The 23,214-nt window shown below is 45.4% G+C and overlaps 1 long non-coding RNA gene across 2 annotated transcripts; it reads right to left on the reverse strand.

Moving 5' to 3' along the window:
- Positions 1-23: 23 nt before the first annotated feature.
- On the reverse strand, positions 24-22,836 carry LOC124037517. 2 transcript variants are annotated; one of them, XR_006839202.1, is made up of 4 exons: positions 22,513-22,836; positions 22,366-22,420; positions 1,538-1,657; positions 24-1,436 (listed from the first exon to the last, which is right to left on the reverse strand). It is a non-coding gene; the product is annotated as an uncharacterized LOC124037517 (long non-coding RNA). The 2 variants fall into 2 exon arrangements; XR_006839203.1 differs by lacking the exon at positions 1,538-1,657.
- Positions 22,837-23,214: the final 378 nt, after the last annotated feature.

Below are 23,214 nucleotides of genomic sequence, written 5' to 3' on the forward strand. Positions count from 1 at the left end.
CCCAGCCCCAACCCCAGCGCCCCTCCCGGTGCTGGGTGACAGACGGCACCCGGCCCCCCCACTGCCATGCACCGCTCCCTGCCACTGTCCCCACCCTACTGGCCTCAGCTCCACTCAGCGTGCAGGCTGGCTCACGCTGGCTCAGAGAGAACACTCTTCCAGTCCGTCAAACAGAGAGAGGGAGAGCCGCTGCACCACAGTGTGTCTCCCAGTGTCTCACACTAAACAGTTTCTCCCAGAGTTGTGTGTTGCTCCCTTCACTCTCTGTCTCTCCACACGTTGCTGCCGCTCTTCACACCTTCCACCCAGCCCCGACTTTCCACACACAGCACTGCTCAAGTCCTGGATGGGAGCTCCAGCAGAGTGTCTGCACATAAAAACTGACGAACTCAACACAAATTGTACACTGTTAGTCTGAGAACCTGTCAGAGCCTATCACGCTCCGTTAACCTTGGTTAGCAGTCGTATCCACCTACAGTGATATCCATGGTAAAAGTCAGGTACTGAGGCATTAGTGTCATCTCAGAGTAGCAGAGCTACTCAGGACCTTGGGTTCAGCTCTGAAACATAGGGTCTGGAGCCCTGCAGTCTAGTTCTCATTGAGGCGGTGAGTGGTGTGTGTCCCTGTGTTGGCAGACTGAGCATCTACCAGCCCTTCTAATGCCCTGGGTCCAGGTTCTCTGTCTAAATTCCAGTGGTTTTCAGAATACAGTAATACAGTAAAACCCCGAAAGTAATCAAAGCATTCTGACCATAATAACAAAGGGGACTGACCCAGAATCTTAAGAAAAGTAGATATGGTGACCTTAAAACAGCTTACCAATTAATGATCTCCAAGGAACCGTGAGGCAATGAGTGACTGGATTGAAAAAAAGATAAACCAATCAAAATAAAAAAATCCCATCACTCCATCTGGCACTGATCGTCAAACAGGACAGCAGAGAAGCGAGGGGGCTCAGTAGCTGTCCAGCAGTGGAGATTATTTGTGTATATGTGTATGTGTGTGAGGCTGGACCACTTCCTGCCAGTAGCAGGAGCAGTAGGGTTTAATTGAATTCTGCGGTGTGGTGTTGGTGGAAGTACAGATTGTGTCAGGATAATGTGCCCTGACCTGCTGTTCTGCCTAATCTGTAATCTCGATGCTGCGGTCGCCTGCCCACCACAGTGCCCGCTCTCTTCCAGCCAGATGCCAACCTTCTGCCCAGTGGCCCTCCAGTGCCCTTCAGAGTGGTTTAGTCCTGCTGTTAGCCAGTCCTTGGCTGTATGTGTGTCCACCTCTCGATCCCTGACACAAAGACAGCCTCACAGGGAAACAGAGGACCAGATAGACACCGTGGCCCCTGTAGCTCCTATATCTCCTGCTCCCTATCTACTTGTTTCCAGATCCCTGTCCCCCTGAGACACCAACACCCTGTTGTTCAGGAAGCAGTAGACCCCTGGAGAGAGGAGATAAAATAAGTGAGGGTGTGAATCAATAGTGCATTTATAACACACAGGCATTGTGGTGATTCCCAGGAATATAGATACTGACATTTACCTTGGTATTTGACTTTATGACAGTATTTGATTTTAAAGCTTTTGTGTCGTTCAAGGTATTGTGTCTGCTGTGAAGAAAGCCACGTCTGAGCCCCTCTCGGCCTTTACTCTTTCCCCTGTACTTTATACACAAATACACAAAACAGAAGTAGAATTTGTCCTCACAGTATAGCAGATTCTCCATCTCCCATATTCCCCTGTTTCAGCCTAAAACCGCTTTCCATCTCTACTGCTCATGCTCTTTGACTTCCTCTTTCCTCCCAAACACCTCATTTCCCTCTCATTCTCAGGCTTGTCTCTGAGGACAGAACAGAGGATGTGCTTCTATCTTTGGGCCTCTCCTAGGAGCTTATGGATGAAAAGAGAATGTCTCTACAGTATGTCTGAGGCACTCTGCTGCCAAAGACCAGAGATGACATGTAGAAAGAAAGAGACAATCACCAAATAATGTTCCACAGTGACTCGACCATAATATGCTGGCAATTATGCAACCACAATACAACACAGAGCTCACAGAGAGCAACAAGCTCTTGGGCAAATCCATTTGAATTCAATTCCTTTTTGATTTGAACTAAATGTTCCATAGTAGGGTCAATTGAGCCATTTTTTACATTCAGCATCACTCCCGTCAAGGGAATAAAAGTATTCTTTCTAGCAAAGATATCTACATATATTTCAAGATTTTGTGTATCCTTGGAAATAATCAGAATTCATGTAAACATGACAGTTTATTTCCCAAACACAATTCAACACAATCACAATCACTTTTTTGTCTTTAAAATTGAAGCGTCCTTTAACACAAGCTTAACACCAAACAAATACTTAGTACTTTATTATTATTATTTATTGTTGACCTTGTTGTTAGCTTATATCCCAGTGATAATGCCATGCATTACATCTGGGAGGAAAACACATCTATTTGCTCAACTTGCCATTGGCTCAACTTACCCCAAGGCAAACATTTGACTATATCAGCCCACACAGCTACAAGGATGCACTTTCATGCTAGGTTTAGGAACTCATATTCAAGCTTATAGAGACCCCAACTGAAGGGTATAATTTTAAAATGATCTCATTTGGTTTAGATACAAGCAACACAAAAAAATGTATATGAATTGGTGAAAATCATATTTTCCCCCACAACTTGCTTACATTTGAGTCATTTAGCAGACACTTTTATCCAGAGTGACTTACAGTAGTGAGTGCATACATTTTCACACTGGTCCCCTGTGGGAATCAAACCCACAACCCTGGAGTTGCAAGCACCATGATCTACCAACTGAGCTACACAGGACCATAGGAGACCTATTGAAATCATAGAAATATAGATAATAGAATAGACATGACCGTTTAAGTTGACATTCAAAAGTGGGTGTACCGGCAGCCATCTTTTTGGTAGTAATTATAAGTAAAATGTCAATTGAATTTGAATGGTGTACCAACTAAATTGTAGTGGTCTGAAGGGATAGGTCCATTCTATTAATTATATTTCTATGATTGAATTGACACCAACCCTGTACTCCAGAGTACGTTGTGTCTGAACTGATGGCGGCACAACACAACACAACACGTCAGTATAGTAGAGTCTACGCGTTTTTAGATCATTTACGTTTAAAGTTTAAAAAAATAATTCTACAACTGTCATGCAGGTGAAAGAGGACCCAAAAGCGACTTGGCGAAAACAGAGTCTTTAATCCAGTAAAGTAAATACAAACAAAAAACACAACTTTCACTCGAAATGACGAGGACAAACTGGAGACTCGATCTTGAACAGCAGGTGAACAGCAGGTTGCCTCGGGAAGGCACTTGAACCAGACAGACTCAGACACCTGCTCACCACGCAGCATCTGAGGAAAACACGACACGACAGGGCGATACACAAACACAGCACGGTGAATTCTAGACAAGGAACCGACAGGACAGGAACGGAACACAAAGGAAGAAATAGGGACTCTAATCAGGGGAAAGGATCGGGAACAGGTGTGGGAAGACTAAATGATTGATTAGGGGAATAGGAACAGCTGGGAGCAGGAACGGAACGATAGAGAGAAGAGAGAGCGAGAGAGTGAGAGAGGGAGGGGGAGAGAGAGGGATAGAAAGAGGGAAAGAACCTAATAAGACCAGCAGAGGGAAACGAATAGAATGGGAAGCACAGGGACAAGACAAGATAATAAATGACAAAACATGACAGTACCCCCCACTCACCGAGCGCCTCCTGGCGCACTCGAGGAGGAATCCTGGCGGCAACGGAGGAAATCATCAATGAGTGAACGGTCCAGCACGTCCCGAGACGGAACCCAACTCCTCTCCTCAGGACCGTAACCCTCCCAATCCACTAAGTATTGGTGACCCCGTCCCGAGAACGCATGTCCATGATCTTATGTACCTTGTAAATAGGTGCGCTCTCGACAAGGACGGGAGGGGGAGGAAAGACGAACGGGGGTGCGAAGAAAGGGCTTAACACAGGAGACATGGAAGACAGGATGGACGCGACGAAGATGTCGCGGAAGAAGCAGTCGCACAGCGACAGGATTGACGACCTGGGAGACACGGAACGGACCAATGAACCGCGGAGTCAACTTACGAGAAGCTGTCGTAAGAGGAAGGTTGCGAGTGGAAAGCCACACTCTCTGGCCGCAACAATACCTTGGACTCTTAATCCTGCGTTTATTGGCGGCTCTCACAGTCTGTGCCCTGTAACGACAAAGTGCAGACCTCACCCTCCTCCAGGTGCGCTCACAACGTTGGACAAACGCTTGAGCGGAGGGAACGCTGGACTCGGCAAGCTGGGATGAGAACAGAGGAGGCTGGTAACCCAGACTACTCTGAAACGGAGATAACCCGGTAGCAGACGAAGGAAGCGAATTGTGAGCGTATTCTGCCCAGGGAGCTGTTCTGCCCAAGACGCAGGGTTTCTGAAAGAAAGGCTGCGTAGTATGCGACCAATCGTCTGATTGGCCCTCTCTGCTTGACCGTTAGACTGGGGATGAAACCCGGAAGAGAGACTGACGGACGCACCAATCAAACGACAGAACTCCCTCCAAAACTGTGACGTGAATTGCGGGCCTCTGTCTGAAACGGCGTCTAACGGGAGGCCATGAATTCTGAATACATTCTCGATAATGATTTGTGCCGTCTCCTTAGCGGAAGGAAGTTTAGCGAGGGGAATGAAATGTGCCGCCTTAGAGAACCTATCGACAACCGTAAGAATCACAGTCTTCCCCGCAGACAAAGGCAGACCGGTAATGAAGTCTAGGGCGATGTGAGACCATGGTCGAGAAGGAATGGGGAGCGGTCTGAGACGACCGGCAGGAGGAGAGTTACCCGACTTAGTCTGCGCGCAGTCCGAACAAGCAGCCACGAAACGGCGCGTGTCACGCTCCTGAGTCGGCCACCAAAAGCGCTGGCGAATAGACGCAAGAGTGCCTCGAACACCGGGATGACCAGCTAACTTGGCAGAGTGAGCCCACTGAAGAACAGCCAGACGAGTGGAAACAGGAACGAAAAGGAGGTTACTAGGACAAGCGCGCGGCGACGCAGTGTGCGTGAGTGCTTGCTTAACCTGTCTTTCAATTCCCCAGACTGTTAACCCGACAACACGCCCATAAGGAAGAATCCCCTCGGGATCAGTAGAAGCCACAGAAGAACTAAACAGACGGGATAAGGCATCAGGCTTGGTGTTCTTGCTACCCGGACGGTAAGAAATCACAAACTCGAAACGAGCGAAAAACAACGCCCAACGAGCTTGACGGGCATTAAGTCGTTTGGCAGAACGGATGTACTCAAGGTTCTTATGGTCTGTCCAAACGACAAAAGGAACGGTCGCCCCCTCCAACCACTGTCGCCATTCGCCTAGGGCTAAGCGGATGGCGAGCAGTTCACGGTTACCCACATCGTAGTTGCGCTCAGATGGCGACAGGCGATGAGAAAAATAAGCGCAAGGATGAACCTTATCGTCAGACTGGAAGCGCTGGGATAGAATGTCTCCCACGCCTACCTCTGAAGCGTCAACCTCGACAATGAATTGTCTAGTGACGTCAGGAGTAACGAGGATAGGAGCGGACGTAAAACGTTCTTTTAGAAGATCAAAAGCTCCCTGGGCGGAACCGGACCACTTAAAACACGTCTTGACAGAAGTAAGAGCTGTGAGAGGGGCAGCAACTTGACCGAAATTACGAATGAAACGCCGATAGAAATTAGCGAAACCTAAAAAGCGCTGCAACTCGACACGTGACCTTGGAACGGGCCAATCACTGACAGCTTGGACCTTAGCGGAATCCATCTGAATGCCTTCAGCGGAAATAACGGAACCGAGAAAAGTAACGGAGGAGACATGAAAAGAGCACTTCTCAGACTTTACGTAGAGACAATTCTCTAAAAGGCGCTGTAGAACACGTCGAACGTGCTGAACATGAATCTCGAGTGACGGAGAAAAAATCAGGATATCGTCAAGATAGACAAAAACAAAGATGTTCAGCATGTCTCTCAGAACATCATTAACTAATGCCTGAAAAACAGCTGGCGCATTGGCGAGACCAAACGGCAGAACCCGGTACTCAAAATGCCCTAACGGAGTGTTAAACGCCGTTTTCCACTCGTCCCCCTCTCTGATGCGCACGAGATGGTAAGCGTTACGAAGGTCCAACTTAGTAAAGCACCTGGCTCCCTGCAGAATCTCGAAGGCTGATGACATAAGGGGAAGCGGATAACGATTCTTAACCGTTATGTCATTCAGCCCTCGATAATCCACGCAGGGGCGCAGAGTACCGTCCTTCTTCTTAACAAAAAGAACCCCGCCCCGGCCGGAGAGGAAGAAGGCACTATGGTACCGGCGTCAAGAGACACAGACAAATAATCCTCGAGAGCCTTACGTTCGGGAGCCGACAGAGAGTATAGTCTACCCCGAGGAGGAGTGGTCCCCGGAAGGAGATCAATACTACAATCATACGACCGGTGAGGAGGAAGGGAGTTGGCTCGGGACCGACTGAAGACCGTGCGCAGATCATGATATTCCTCCGGCACTCCTGTCAAATCGCCAGGTTCCTCCTGAGAAGTAGGGACAGAAGAAACGGGAGGGATGGCAGACATTAAACACTTCACATGACAAGAAACGTTCCAGGATAGGATAGAATTACTAGACCAATTAATAGAAGGATTATGACATACTAGCCAGGGATGACCCAAAACAACAGGTGTAAACGGTGAACGAAAAATCAAAAAAGAAATAGTCTCACTGTGGTTACCAGATACTGTGAGGGTTAAAGGTAGTGTCTCAAATCTGATACTGGGAAGATGACTACCATCTAAGGCGAACATGGGCGTAGGCTTCTCTAACTCTCTGAAAGGAATGTCATGTTTCCGAACCCATGCTTCGTCCATGAAACAACCCTCAGCCCCAGAGTCTATCAAGGCACTACATGTAGCACCCGAACCGGTCCAGCGTAGATGGACCGACAAAGTAGTACAGGATCTTGATGGAGAGACTTGAGTAGTTGCGCTCACCTGTAGCCCTCCGCTTACAGATGAGCTCTGGCTTTTACTGGACATGAATTAACAAAATGTCCAGCAACTCCGCAATAGAGGCACAGGCGGTTGGTGATCCTCCGTTCCCTCTCCTTAGTCGAGATGCGAATCCCTCCCAGCTGCATGGGCTCAGACTCTGAGCCAGAGGAGGGAGATGGTTGCGATGCGGAGCAGGGAAACACCGTTGATGCGAGCTCTCTTCCACGAGCCCGGTGACGAAGATCTACCCGTCGTTCTATGCGGATGGCGAGAGCAATCAAAGAGTCCACATCTGAAGGAACCTCCCGGGAGAGAATCTCATCCTTAACCACTGCGTGGAGTCCCTCCAGAAAACGAGCGAGCAGCGCCGGCTCGTTCCACTCACTAGAGGCAGCAAGAGTGCGAAACTCAATAGAATAATCCGTTATGGACCGTTCACCTTGGCATAAGGAAGCCAGGGCCCTAGAAGCCTCCCTACCAAAAACTGAACGGTCAAAAACCTGAATCATCTCCTCTTTAAAGTTCTGGAACTTGTTAGAGCAATCAGCCCTTGCCTCCCAGATAGCTGTGCCCCATTCTCGAGCCCGGCCAGTAAGGAGTGAAATGACGTAAGCAACCCGAGCTCTCTCTCTAGAGTATGTGTTGGGTTGGAGAGAGAACACAATCTCACACTGCGTGAGAAAGGAGCGGCACTCAGTGGGCTGCCCGGAGTAGCAAGGTGGGTTATTAACCCTAGGTTCTGGAGGCTCGGCAGGCCAGGAAGTAACAGGTGGCACGAGACGTAGACTCTGGAACTGTCCAGAGAGGTCGGAAACCTGAGCGGCCAGGTTCTCCACGGCATGGCGAGCAGCAGACAATTCCTGCTCGTGTCTGCCGAGCATGGCTCCTTGGATCTCGACGGCAGTGTAACGAGCGTCTGAAGTCGCTGGGTCCATTCCTTGGTCGGTTCCTTCTGTCATGCAGGTGAAAGAGGACCCAAAAGCGACTTGGCGAAAACAGAGTCTTTAATCCAGTAAAGTAAATACAAACAAAAAACACAACTTTCACTCGAAATGACGAGGACAAACTGGAGACTCGATCTTGAACAGCAGGTGAACAGCAGGTTGCCTCGGGAAGGCACTTGAACCAGACAGACTCAGACACCTGCTCACCACGCAGCATCTGAGGAAAACACGACACGACAGGGCGATACACAAACACAGCACGGTGAATTCTAGACAAGGAACCGACAGGACAGGAACGGAACACAAAGGAAGAAATAGGGACTCTAATCAGGGGAAAGGATCGGGAACAGGTGTGGGAAGACTAAATGATTGATTAGGGGAATAGGAACAGCTGGGAGCAGGAACGGAACGATAGAGAGAAGAGAGAGCGAGAGAGTGAGAGAGGGAGGGGGAGAGAGAGGGATAGAAAGAGGGAAAGAACCTAATAAGACCAGCAGAGGGAAACGAATAGAATGGGAAGCACAGGGACAAGACAAGATAATAAATGACAAAACATGACAACAACAGCTTGACAACCCTGTTTGTAAGTGTTTAAATGACATCAAACTCAACCTTTTATATTTTCCAGTGATGATGACATGCATGTCTCATGGTATGGCGGGGTATGACAAATGGGTCAACTTTCGGACCACTTCTTCCATGGGCAAACATGTATGGCAGGTTTTGTTTAAATCAAACGGGATGCTGTCAAATAGTGATTGATTTCAAATGGATTTACCCCCTTACATAGACATATGGTTGTGCAGTAACACCTGTTGTAATTACAATGTTTGAGCTATTGGTAAAAGGTGTATCAGTGTCTGTACTCTGTTCTCTGTTAACATGGCACTATGGCTTTCACCAAAGAGGAGACTCCAGGTTTCCATGACTACCAGAATAATAGACTGGACAGCTTCTTTGTGCGGTCAGCAGAGATGTGTGTAACGCTCACTGAATCAAATTTACAGAAAGACTAAGAGACAGAAAGGACTTATGAGCAACAAACACTTCATAGTTTACAAGTGGGCCAGCCTGGGCTTACCAAAATGCTTCCCAAAACAATACAGCACACACTAATACTCAGGAAGAAGAGATCAGTAAAGTACACACTGGCAGTGGAACAGCCTAGCTCCACTGAACTAAACAGGTGGCTATGGCAGGCTGCTGGGTACTGCTGCCTCAGCTTCAGATTCAATTATAGGCACTGTCACTCCATGTGGGCGTAGTGCTAAAAGCTCCAATAATGCATGCCTTGCATTGTTCACAATTAGAAAAAATATATATCTTAGATTACATATTCACCAGCAAGCATTGCATTTGTTCCTTAAAGCTGTGAAGCCTACTTAAGGATCCTTGAGAACAGGGACATCAAAAAGATCAAGAAAGAGAGAAGGAGAGGGAGAGAGATTGAAAGGAGCGTTGAAGTTGGAGGGAGATTCAGGAGAGAGGATTGAGACTTGAGTGATTGCTACCTGTAGAGAGATACGCTATATCTATCTTCATGTGACAGGAAGATACAACACAAGCAACAACCACAGGCTTGGCTCTGGTCTCACTCACTGCTCCTGTATGATGCAAGCGGTCATGGTGCATGTCAAGTCTGCGAGTGACCGCACCCTCAGTCGTCTCTTCCGTTAACCCACATAGTGTATGCGCACACACACAAAGTAAGACTCTTTGTTCCATCTCTGTCCTGATTTGGTACATGGGGTTGTGGGGATCTGGGGGTGTGAGGTGCCTCTGTTGCCCTGGAAACATTGACTCACAGCTGGCTGCCATGGCATTGTAGCAAAAAGAAGTGATGAAAAAAATACTTCAACAGTAGACGTTGTATCATGACACAAGGCGAGGCCCAGATGCAGACAAAGGAGGCAAATGGTTGCAGTCTTACAAAGTTTATTAATCCAAAAGGAATAGGCAAGAGAATGACAGACCTAGCCACAGTGACAGACCTAGCCACAGTGACAGACCTAGCCACAGTGACAGACCTAGCCACGGTGACAGACCTAGACACGGTGACAGACCTAGCCACAGTGACAGACCTAGCCACGGTGACAGACCTAGCCACAGTGACAGACCTAGACACGGTGACAGACCTAGACACGGTGACAGACCTAGACACAGTGACAGACCTAGCCACGGTGACAGACCTAGCCACGGTGACGGGCCTAGCCACGGTGACGGACCTAGCCACGGTGACGCACCTAGCCACGGTGACGGACCTAGCCACAGTGACGGACCTAGCCACAGTGACAGACCTAGCCACAGTGACAGACCTAGCCACAGTGACAGACCTGTGACAGACCTAGCCACAGTGACAGACCTAGCCACGGTGACAGACCTAGCCACGGTGACGGACCTAGCCACGGGGACGGACCTAGCCACGGTGACGGACCTAGCCACGGTGACGGACCTAGGCACGGTGACGGACCTAGCCACGGTGACGGACCTAGCCACGGTGACGGACCTAGCCACGGTGACAGACCTAGCCACGGTGACAGACCTAGCCACGGTGACAGACCTAGCCACGGTGACAGACCTAGCCACGGTGACAGATCTAGTCACGGTGACAGACCTAGCCACAGTGACAGACCTAGCCACAGTGACAGACCTAGTCACGGTGACAGACCTAGCCACAGTGACAGACCTAGCCACAGTGACAGACCTAGCCACAGTGACAGACTTAGCCACAATGACAGACCTAGCCACAGTGACGGACCTAGCCACAGTGACAGACCTAGCCACAGTGACGGACCTAGCCACGGGGACGGACCTAGCCACAGTGACAGACCTAGCCACAGTGACAGACCTAGCCACAATGACAGACCTAGCCACAGTGACGGACCTAGCCACAGTGACGGACCTAGCCACAGTGACGGACCTAGCCACGGGGACGGACCTAGCCACAGTGACAGACCTAGCCACAGTGACAGACCTAGCCACAGTGACAGACTTAGCCACAATGACAGACCTAGCCACAGTGACGGACCTAGTCACGGTGACAGACCTAGCCACAGTGACAGACCTAGCCACGGTGACAGACCTAGCCACGGTGACAGACCTAGCCACAGTGACAGACCTAGCCACGGTGACAGACCTAGCCACAGTGACAGAGCTAGCCACAGTGACAGACCTAGCCACAGTGACAGACCTAGCCACGGTGACAGACCTAGCCACGGTGACAGAGCTAGCCACAGTGACAGACCTAGCCACAGTGACAGACCTAGCCACGGTGACAGACCTAGCCACGGTGACAGACCTAGACACGGTGACAGACCTAGCCACAGTGACAGACCTAGCCACAGTGACAGACCTAGCCACAGTGACGGACCTAGTCACGGTGACAGACCTAGCCACAGTGACAGACCTAGCCACAGTGACAGACCTAGCCACAGTGACAGACCTAGCCACGGTGACAGACCTAGCCACAGTGACAGACATAGCCACAGTGAGAGCTCCAGAGTAGTATTGTGCTGTCTCTTAGGTTTTTGTATGACCCTCGCTATGGCATTGTTACGGAGCCTCCGTGCTGATTCAGAGACCCTCTGCTGTCAGAATACTGCTGTCCTCTATCACAAACCACCAGCTCAACTGTATGAAGCAGTAACAGTGCTCAGATAATACAAAGTAGATGAGACAGTATGTGAGATAGCGAGAAGAAATATAATTTGTCTGTGTATACATGAGTTCTTATTTGTGGAATATGGCACAGTAGGCATATTTCATAATTAGCTGTTTTATCATGGATATGCTATATTTCATACCACTTAAAACTGACTTTAGACTTCAGATTTTTAAACTCTATAAATGTTCCCTGTAGCCCTGATGTCCTCTCCTCTTCCCTCCACAGTGCTTACTGTTCAATAAGTCCTAGCTTGGAGGTCTGTTCTCTGAGGACTGACCAGCTACTGCTGAGTGTGTGAGTCAGCTCAGCTCCCTGCTCTGTTCAAGGCCATAACACTGTAATGCAGCCTGGCTACTGTCAGAGGAGAGGCCACTTAGCAGGACAATGGATACCACCAGATAGCCAGTGTACTGACTCACTTTATTAAATACCAACAATGTAAAATTACCTACTTAATTTCCAGATTCTCCACGTATTATCATAATTTTATCAAATTCAACCAATGGTGACTGCGGGTGCTCGATGAGCAATAATGCAACGCAGACGTTCCATTGTTAAGGATCCTTGGTATTTCATTGTTGTTGAATTAGGGTTGTGATATTTTTAGCTGGCCTTGACAAAATTGCAGAAACAAATGCGTGGCAATAAAGCACAGCTGAATAGAGGATGAATAGAGAATAAATTGAGGCTTCACACAGAGGGCTCTTAAAGGTCAAATACCCCTCCCTCCCTTGCTGTCCTGTCCCTCCTCCCACATCGTCCCTCCTAACTCTCTCTCTCTCTCTCTCTCTCTCTCTCTCTCTCTCTCTCTCTCTCTCTCTCTCTCTCTCTCTCTCTCTCTCTCTCTCTCAACCTTCTCATTGTCGATCCTCACTCCATATCACATTTCTCAATCATTTCACTGTGTCACATTCTGTCCCTTTGCCATATTCAATTCCTTTCTGTCTTCATTACTCAATACAGCAATCTAATATTGCTCCTTCATTGCTCTCTCCCTCTGCCTCTCTTCCTGCCAGTTTGTGACCATTGAAGGTTCTCACAGACTCCCAGGTCTGGGGCCCGTTGCCAGGGCCCGCCGCAGAGCCCATCCATCCAGTGGAAAGCAGGGTTGACAGAGTCCTGGAACACAGCCTCAGCTAGTCTGGGCTGGTCTGACACAGTTAACCCCTAGCTGGCTCACTCACTACCACTTAGGATACAGTGGGCATGTTATGAGCATGGCCTACCTGAAAAAAAGCTCAGTTTTACTGGATTAGCCTAAAACGGGAGGTATATGCAAATGCAATGAATATTGTAAAACCCAAGAGACTAAACATGTACAATTACCCAATGAAAAGGAAAACAGTGGTAGGCTACAAGATGGGGTGGATAGGATATCAAGGTCTGAAGTTCCCCTGTAAATAAAAGGTGTGTGTGTGGGAGAAATGGGATATTAGATGCATGAAGCATCTCTACTCCTGCCAGGCTTGAGAACACATCACATTTCCCAGGTGAGGACAAACTTGTTACTGACAGGATCAAAAGCCTGACTGCACAAAGCCATCACATTTTCTGTAAGCTGATGTGATGGCTGTCTCTGCAAGGAGACTATCCCATCTGTTAGGAATCCAGAGACCATTACGGCAGTAGCTGAGCGTGAAAACACACACACACACACACACACACACACACACACACACACACACACACACACACACACACACACACACACACACACACACACACACACACACACACACACACACACACACACACACACACACACACACACACATTGGAAGCATTATGTTTTTTAAAGACGGGCATGGGTATAAAAAAAATCAAGTTTGCCACTTTCTGCTTCAAAAAGGGGTTTCCTAAAGTGGAATAAGGAGGGATGTCCTAGTCCAACTACGTGTTGTTACAGATAGCTATGCAACCCGGATTGCCTTGCACTACATGTTGTCTCAATGAGCCACGTCAACATATCTGCCTCTCTATTGGACATCAGTCTGCATGACAACCTGCCTATTTACAGCACACTTACAGAGGTCCTTGTGCACAAAGATGTTACAGTAGGTTACTTCGCAATTGAATCATTGTGTGAATAACCTATTTTAGGTTGTGATGGAGGATGCTCCGTACAGTAACCTACTTAGAACTCTCACCGGACACGTTTTAACAGCACTCTGTATGGCCTCAGAAGTGAGTAACCTAGTTACAGCTGTGTCTATAGGACTTCTGCTGGCACTTTCAATTCCCTGGGTAGCATATTATTAACCTAGTAAAAGATCAAATTGATGAATGTTGTTGAGCTCAATTGGAAAATACTTCAGAGTGGACTATATAAGTCTACATGTACAAAAATGTTTTTTAAAATCCTCAACGGTGCAACAGAAAATCCTGTCCCACTGGGCCCAGGCGTCAGTTCAACGTCTAGTTTTGATTTACATTTGGTCGAGTTGTCAACTAACGTGAAATCCTCCCCAAAATTCACCATGTCATATTGATTTAGGTTCAAATTTGGGTGAAAAAAATATGAAATTCCCTTACTTTGATGATTTTTTAAAAATGCAATTCAGTTTTCCATGTTCATTCAACGTCATCACATGAATCAACGTTTCCACATGACGTGGAAATGTTGATTCAACCAGTGAGGTAGCACTTTAATTAAGGTACAATTTAAGGGGATTGTAAAGGGGTTTATTATAGTGAGCTAAATATTAGTTAATATATATACTGCACAAAAATATAAAAACATAACATGCAACAATTTCAAAGATTTTACTGAGTTACAGTTATTTTAAGGAAATCATTCAATTGAAATAAATTCATTAGACCTTAAGCTATGGATTTCACATGACAGGGAATACAGATTGGCCTTAAAATAAAGGTAGGGGTGTGGATCAGAAAGCCAGTCAGTATCTGGTGTGACCACCATTTGCCTCATGCAGTGTGACACATCTCTTTCTCATAGAGTTGATCATGGCTGTTGACTGCGGCCTGTGAAATGTTGTCCCACTCCTCTTCAATGGCTGGTCGAAAGTTGCCGGATATTAGCCAGAACTGGAACACGCTGTCATACATTTTGATCCAGAGCATCCCAAACATGCTCAATATTTCAGCTTCTAGGAATTATGTACAGATCCTTGCGACACGGGCTGTGCATTATCATGCTGAAACATGAGGTGATGGAGGCGGATGAATGGCACGACAATGGGCCTCAGGATCTCATCACAGTATCTCTGTGCATTCAAATTACCATCGATAAAATGCAATTGTATTTGTTGTCCATAGCTTATGCCTGCCCATACCATAACCCCACCGCCACCATGGGGCACTCTGTTCACAATGTTGATATCAGCAAACCGCTTGCCCACACGACGCCATACACGTGGTCTGCGGTTGTGAGGCCGATTGGACATACTGCCAAATTCTCTAAAGCAATGTTGGATGCGGCTTATGGTAGATAATTAACATTAAATTCTCTGGCAACAGCTCTGGTGGACATTCCTGCAGTCTGCATGCCAATTGCACACTCCCTCAAAACCTGAGGCATCTGTGGCATTGCGTTGTGTTACAAGAGTGCACATTTTAGAGTGGCCTTTATTTATCCCCAGCACAAGGTGCACCTGTGTAATGATCATGCTGTTTAATCAGCTTCTTGATATGCCACACCTGTCAGGTGGATGGGTTATCTCACCAAAGGAGAAATGTTCACTAACAGGGAGGTAAACAAATTTGTGCATAACATTTGAGAGAAATAATATTTTTGTGCGTATGGAACATTTCTGGGATCTTTTATTTCAGCTCATGGAACATGGGACCAACAGTTTACATGTTACGTTTATATGTTTGTTCAGTGTAATTTATAAATCCCAAGGGGTGGCAGGTTAGCCTAGTGGTTAGAGCGTTGGACTAGTAACCAGAAGGTTGCAAGTTCAAACCCCCAAGCTGACAAGGTACAAATCTGTCATTCTGCCCCTGAACAGGCAGTTAACCCACTGTTCCAAGGCCATCATTGAAAATAAGAATTTGTTCTTAACTGACTTGCCTAGTTAAATAAAGCTAAACAACAAATAGTTACAGTATGATTAAATTGTGTGATTGTCATTTTGGTGCTTGTCAAATAAGGTTTATACATGGTTGCACAGTTAGTAGTCCTTTATGGTAAGTTAGCTGAATGCTATGTAGTAGTCCCAGAACTGGATATTGAATTTGAGCCGAGACCTCAGCACCATATGGGTCAATGAGCACAGGCTCGAACTGACTCATTTAGTCTCTTATCTATTCCAACAAACCATGGGCTGAATGACTCCTAAATTCTGTCGGCCCCATAATTAATTAGGCTGAAGAAGATGCATGTTCGATAAAATCAACAATGATTCACATCTCAATAACACATTCCTACACACAGCTTACTGAAACTATGTTTTTTAATTATGTGTGTGTGCTAATTACAACGTAACTGTTATTTGATGTAAACATTATTTGAGTGAGTTAAAAAACTACTGAAATGAAACAGTGACAATAACAAATGTAGTAAACAGGGTATGGCAAATAGCCAATGATTGACACAATCTGGACCATTGAGCCGGATGCCCGTGAGCCTACGCTCTGACATTCGACGAATTTTGCGACAGGGATTTGTATTTCAAAGCTCCTCACGGAATGTTTAGGCTATACATACATTCCTAGAGTGTTAAGTGGAAATCCAATTCACTAAGCTATACTTCATCTGCCACAACACCTATGGCTATTAAGGCTATGTGCAATTAGGGCTGCCGGTAGGGTAAGTGCACCTATTTAGACATTTCTAACGTATACAGACCTCATTTTCATAAAACATATTAATCTCTCATGTGAAGTCTTATGACTTTGCTTACACCATTTCTTTCCTGTGAGATAAAAATATTTGATCAAACGTGAAAAGTCCAGTCTGGGCTAAATGGGTAGTGAATGATCCCTTTAAGCCCATGGGGGTTCCTAAAGCCCACCTCTTCAATAATCCATTTTAATTCATTTCCAAATGTTAAAAAAGTACAAACAGGCATGTCTTATGTAAGCTTAAATCATAATCATCTCCCCTAAACATATTAAAATCAATTGATCCTTACTATTCATCATGGAAGAAGCATTCGTAACAGGGGGTGTGTTAATCGTATCCGCCAAGATCAATTTGGGCTCAGGGTTTTGTTCTTGCTAACCAGTACACACTTGATTAAACTAATCAACTAATCATAGACTTCCATTAGTTGAATCAGGTGTGCTATTGCTTGGTTAGAACACAAACCTGAACCCTCAATGGCCCTCTGTGGATAAGAAGCCATGCAACAAAAACCATAACACACCCAACTTTCAATAAATTATCTGAAAGCTGATTCACATTTGCTGCACTGCTATTCTTATGAATTAGTTCAACTGGTCTTCCTAAAGCCTGTCTGAAGACAGTTTCTAGTCTCCCTCTCTACTGTTGTACGACAAAGGTACATATGGTGAACCAAAAAATAGAAACACCTGGATGAATTAGGGACAACAATATGACAATGGCACGGCCTTAACTGCATCCAATAGTCATCTTCTTGTCCCTTGTTTCCATTTTGCTCCACTACTTGTAGGTCTTTTATCCCTGATATCCTTCATGCTGATCTTATTCTTCTCTCCCTGCATCAAACGTCTTAGAGAGAGTACAGAGGCTTTTAATTGTTCTTCATTTTTATATTTTTATTGAACCTTAATTTAACGAGGCAGGTCAGTTAAGAACAAATTCTTAATTACAATGACAGCCTACCAAAAGGCAAAATGCCTCCTGAAGGACGGGGGATGGGATTAAAAATACAATTTAAATACAAAATATAGGACAAAACACACATCACGACAAGAGAGACACCACAACACTACATAAAGACAACAATTAATTAATCTTGGCAAAGGCACCATAAATAGATGCATGGTATTTTAATCTATTTAAATCTGAAGAAAAAACATTTATGCTCAGGTTTATTGAATATTAGGGATATCAACACCCTATCCCCATGTGTTTCAATACAAACTAGGCTTAATAGGAGCATACTGGGCCTAATAGGAGCATACTGGAACTAAAAGGAGCATACTGGGCCTAATAGGAGCATACTGGGCCTAATAGGAGCATACTGGGCCTCATAGGAGCATACTGGGCTTAATAGGAGCATACTGGGCCTAAAAGGAGCATACTGGGCCTAAAAGGAGCATACTGGGCCTAATTGTAACAACAGTGATTTATGGTGAAAAATACAGAATAGGAAAGTCTACTCATAAAATAAACTCAGCAAAAAAAAGAAACGTCCCTTTTTCAGGACCCTGTCTTTCAAAGATAATTAGTAAAAATCCAAATAACTTCATAGATCTTCATTGTAAAGGGTTTAAACACTGTTTCCCATGCTTGTTCAATGAACCATAAACAATTAATGAACATGCACCTGTGGAACGGTCGTTAAGACACTAACAGCTTTCAGACGGTAGGCAATTAAGGTCACAGTTATGAAAACTTAGAGGACACTAAAGAGGCCTTTTTACCGACTCTGAAAAACACAAAAAGAAAGATTCCCAGGGTCCCTGTTCATCTGCGTGAACGTGCCTTGGGCATGCTGCAAGGAGGCATGAGGACTGTAGATGTGGCCAGGACAATAAATTGCAATGTCCGTACTGTGAGACGCCTAAGACAGCACTACAGGGAGACAGGACGGACAGCTGATCGTCCTCGCAGTGGCAGACCACGTGTAATAACACCTGCACAGGATCAGTACATCCGAGCATCACACCTGCGGGACAGGTACAGGATGGTAACAACAACTGACCGAGTTACACCAGGAATGCACAATCCCTCCATCAGTGCTCAGACTGTCCGCAATAGGCTGAGAGAGGCTGGACTGAGGGCTTGTAGGCCTGTTGTAAGGCAGGTCCTCACTAGACATCACCGGCAACAATTTCGCTTATGGGCACAAACCCAACGTCGCTGGACCAGACAGGACTGGCAAAAAGTGCTCTTCACTGACGAGTCGAGGTTTTGTCTCACCAGGGACGATGGTCGGATTCTGGTTTATTGTGGAAGGAATGATGCGTTACACCGAGGCCTGTCCTCTAAAGCAGAGGCCTGTACTCTAAAGCAGAGGCCTGTACTCTAAAGCAGAGTCATAATAAAGACTTTAGTATTCTTTCTTCACTGAACTACAATAATTTGTAAAATATATCACAGTTACATAGTTATTAACAGGACAATGGAAAAACTGGCTAACATTTGGCACCGATTGACATGATCATGTCAGAGGCCTGTACTCTAAAGCAGAGGCCTGTACTCTAAAGCAGAGGCCTGTACTCTAAAGCAGAGGCCTGTCCTCTAAAGCAGAGGCCTGTCCTCTAAAGCAGAGGCCTGTCCTCTAAAACGGGATCGATTTGCAGGTGGAGGGTCTGTCATGGTCTGTGGCGGTGTGTCACAACATCATCGAACTGAGCTTGTTGTCATTGCAGGCAATCTCAACGCTGTGCGTTACAGGGAAGACATCTTCCTCCCTCATGTGGTACCCTTCCTGCAGGCTCATCTTGACATGACCCTCCAGCATGACAATGCCACCAGCCATACTGCTCATTCTGTGAGTGATTTCCTGCAAGACAGGAATGCCAGTGTTCTGCCATGGCCAGCGAAGAGCCCGGATCTCAATCCCATTGAGCAAGTCTGGGACCTGTTGGATCGGAGGGTGAGGGCTGGGGCCATTCCCCCCAGAAAAGTCCGGGAACTTGCAGGTGCCTTGGTGGAAGATATTTAAATATTTACACATGTTAAGTTTGCTGAAGATGAACGCAGTTGACAGTGAGAGGACGTTTCTTTTTTTGCAAAGTTTATTTGGAAACTAATGGTTGGGGTATAAATATACACTATAGACTACAATATTATGCAAAGTTAGTATTGACAATATTGAACAATATTTATTTATTACCATTTACATTCTGTATAGAGAGGATGCTTTTTGTGCTACTGTACCCTTTAAGCCCACCTGAGATAAATGTCACACCCCTCGACTTTTTCGACATTTTGTTATGTTACAGTCTGAATTTTTAAATTGAGAGTATATGTTACTGGTCTACACACAATACCCCATAATGTCAAAGTGGAATAACGTTTTCAAAGATGTTATTTTTACTAATGAATTAAAAATTAAATGCTAAAATGTCAATAAGTATTCAACCCCCTTTGTTATGGCAAGCCTAAATCAGTTCAGGAGTAAATATGTGCTTAACAAGTAACATAATTAGCTGCATGGACTGCCTCTGTGTGCAATAACAGTGTTAAACATTATTTTTTAAATTACTACCTCATCTGTACCCCACACATAGAATTATCTGTAAAGTCCCTCAGTCAAGCAGTGAATTTCAAACACAGATTCAACCACAAAGACCAGGGAGGTTTTCCAATGCCTCACAAAGGGCACATATTGGTAAAACAGACATTGAATATCCCTTTGAGAATGGTGAAGTTATACATTTAACTTTGGATGGTGTATCAATACACCCAGTCACTACAACGATATAGATGTCTTTCCTAACTCAGTTGTCGGAGAGGAAGAAAGCCTGTATGAAAATATGGTAAGCAAATATACTAGAGTTGCATACCAAGAAGAGACAGTGAATGATCCTGAGTGGCCAAGTTACAGTTTTGAGTGAAATCTATGGCAAAAACCTGAAAATGGTTGTCTAGCAATGACCAACAAAAAATTTGACTGAGCTTGAAGAATATTGAAAATAATAATTGGGCAAATGATGCACAATCCAGGTGTGGGAGCTCTTAGAGACTTACCCAGAAAGACTCAAAGCTGTAATGACTGCCAAAGCTGCTTCTACAAAGTATTGACTCAGGGGTGTGTAAAGGAGATACTTCTGTATTTCATTTTCAATACATTTGCTAACGTTTCTAAAAACAAGTTATGCTGCCACTGTATTGACTGCTAGCATGAAAAACCCATATTTTCAATTGGCAAGAAATAGTGATGAATACCCATATAGTATGCTATCATGTGCATATATCAACACATTAATCTATTAGTTCTACATTATGATCACTTATCTGAGAAGGTACAATTTGAGAGTCGTCTCCACACCAACGTTCTTTTGAAACTTTGAAATTGGCCACAAATAGGAACTTAACACATAACTGTCAATAACTTAATAACAAAACATCTTATTGACCTATAATAATAACTGGTATGGATACCACAACCACATTGAAACATTAAATAGCAGAACATTAAATAGAGAACGCCCCCATCCACATCGACGGGGCTACATCCAGGATATCACTGAGGCCGAGCTCTGTGCCATCCAGGATATCACTGGGGCAGAGCTCCATGCCATCCAGGACATCACTGAGGCCGAGCTCCGTGCCATCCAGGATATCACTGAGGCCGAGCTCTGTGCCATCCAGGATATCACTGAGGCCGAGCTCTGTGCCATCCAGGATATCACTGGGGCAGAGCTCTGTGCCATCCAGGATATCACTGGGGCAGAGCTCCGTGCCATCCAGGACATCACTGAGGCCGAGCTCCGTGCCATCCAGGATATCACTGAGGCCGAGCTCTGTGCCATCCAGGACATCATCCAGGATCCAGGATCACTGGGGCTCTGTGCCATCCAGGATATCACTGGGGCCGAGCTCTGTGCCATCCAGGATATCACTGGGGCCGAGCTCCGTGCCATCCAGGATATCACTGTGGCCGAGCTCCGTGCCATCCAGGACATCACTTGGGCCGAGCTCCCTGCCATCCAGGACATCTATATCCCCAAGCAGCAAGACTGCTACATAACTAACAAAATGACTAGACTAACTGTATTTGATTTTTAAAATCATGCACACTGACAGGCCTCACCACACTCCAACACACATAACATGCTCAACACACATGCACACACACACTCACATACAATCTTAATTTATGCTTCTTCTACTCTGTTAATCATACATCCTGATGCCTAGTCATCTTACCCCTATACATATGTAAATCACTCCAGTATTCCTGCACATTGCAAATATGCTATTATTTGTATTTCTTGTGTGTTGTTGTTCTGCCTTATGTTATTTCTTAGTGCAAACTTGATATTGATTCCTGCATTGTTGGGTTTAGAGCTTGCAAAAATGCATTTCACTGTACTTGTGCACATGACATAAAAAAATGAAACTTGAAGCTCACATGCATGATTCTAAATGAAGAAGTGAATTTGAAATGGACAATACAAACGTGTAGGCCTAATATGTCACGTGCCCATAAACTTTTCCAATTCCTGGTGCAACAAAGTAACCAAGCCGGAGCCTCCACGCTTGACCTAAAACATTGTTGCCTACCAGTCAGGAACCATTTGAGATGCACGCATCATAGGTTATTACTGTTAATTGCAGTGTCCCTACAACCCCTCACCCGAACACTTGCCCTCCATCCTTCATGGCACTGCTGTATCTTAGCAACACTGGCAGATCGATGGGGCAGTTCAGAAATTGAACAACACCCTGTTTAAAACTGAGAGCTGAGAACAAGATACAAAGAAACGAGATATCCTACATTGGGGACCACCAAACCGATGCATTAAACGGAAATAGACTATATCCCCAACATCTCGTAATTCTTTCACAAATCTAGGCTTTTCATTCAACCCCAACACATCCTAATGAATAGTCTAATGAAAATGTAATTCAAGCAGTATTCTTGAAAGCCTTACCTTGTAAATCTGATTTCGCCAGCTTCTAAACCTCGAAAGCCATCACCAATCTGTGCTGTCTCCCCCCCCCCCCCCAAAAAAGATATTCTAATTTAATTTGTCGTATGCATCTAACGATAGGCTATGTGTTTGCCTCTATGTACTCACGTTGTCGGAATGTAAATTAGTTTCCACTCTAAGCTACAATGAATGTATCAAAGTGAGAGAGGAAACCGTCTGACGAGCATTAGGCAAATTTCATCATGATATGTCTGTCGTATTCAGCCTGTGCAGTGACGAATCCAGATGTGAGCCTATATTGTGAAATGTAGTCTAGGTAAAATACAAAATATTTTGAAGCAGTTTCTTTTACTGGTAAAAACACATCCCTGCCTTAAATTCGACAGGTAGGGCAGTGTTTCAGCGAGGAAGGATCCAGGTTCTCAGCTCAAACCCCGATGGCTGTGGCAGCTCCCGAAAAATAGAGATTCGCATTCCACTAGTATTCTGCCAGCAGCACAAACGAAAACGCCACTTTGCATGATAATGACGAATCATTAAAAATAAAAGCCCACATTTTAAAACATTGCTATGTGAATAACTCACAAAAAACATTTTACATTCGATGTCCATTTGTGTTGTGCTTATAAGTAAATGCAACAAGGAATTTATGGAAGTAATTAAAAATATGCTTTAAAAAAAATTATGTTAAGACCACTATCGAAAAAATTTCAAACTGGTATGTTCCCAATATTGGGCTGTAGAGAAAAAAATATTCTATGTGCCGAGGTTAAAGTGGAGTTGGGAATACTAGAAATAGCACCATATATAGATTCAACAGACCCTACTGAGTAATCCCAACCCCACTTT

The sequence above is a fragment of the Oncorhynchus gorbuscha genome, linkage group LG01, assembly GCF_021184085.1.
Source record: "Oncorhynchus gorbuscha isolate QuinsamMale2020 ecotype Even-year linkage group LG01, OgorEven_v1.0, whole genome shotgun sequence".
Classification (NCBI taxonomy): Eukaryota; Metazoa; Chordata; class Actinopteri; order Salmoniformes; family Salmonidae; genus Oncorhynchus; species Oncorhynchus gorbuscha.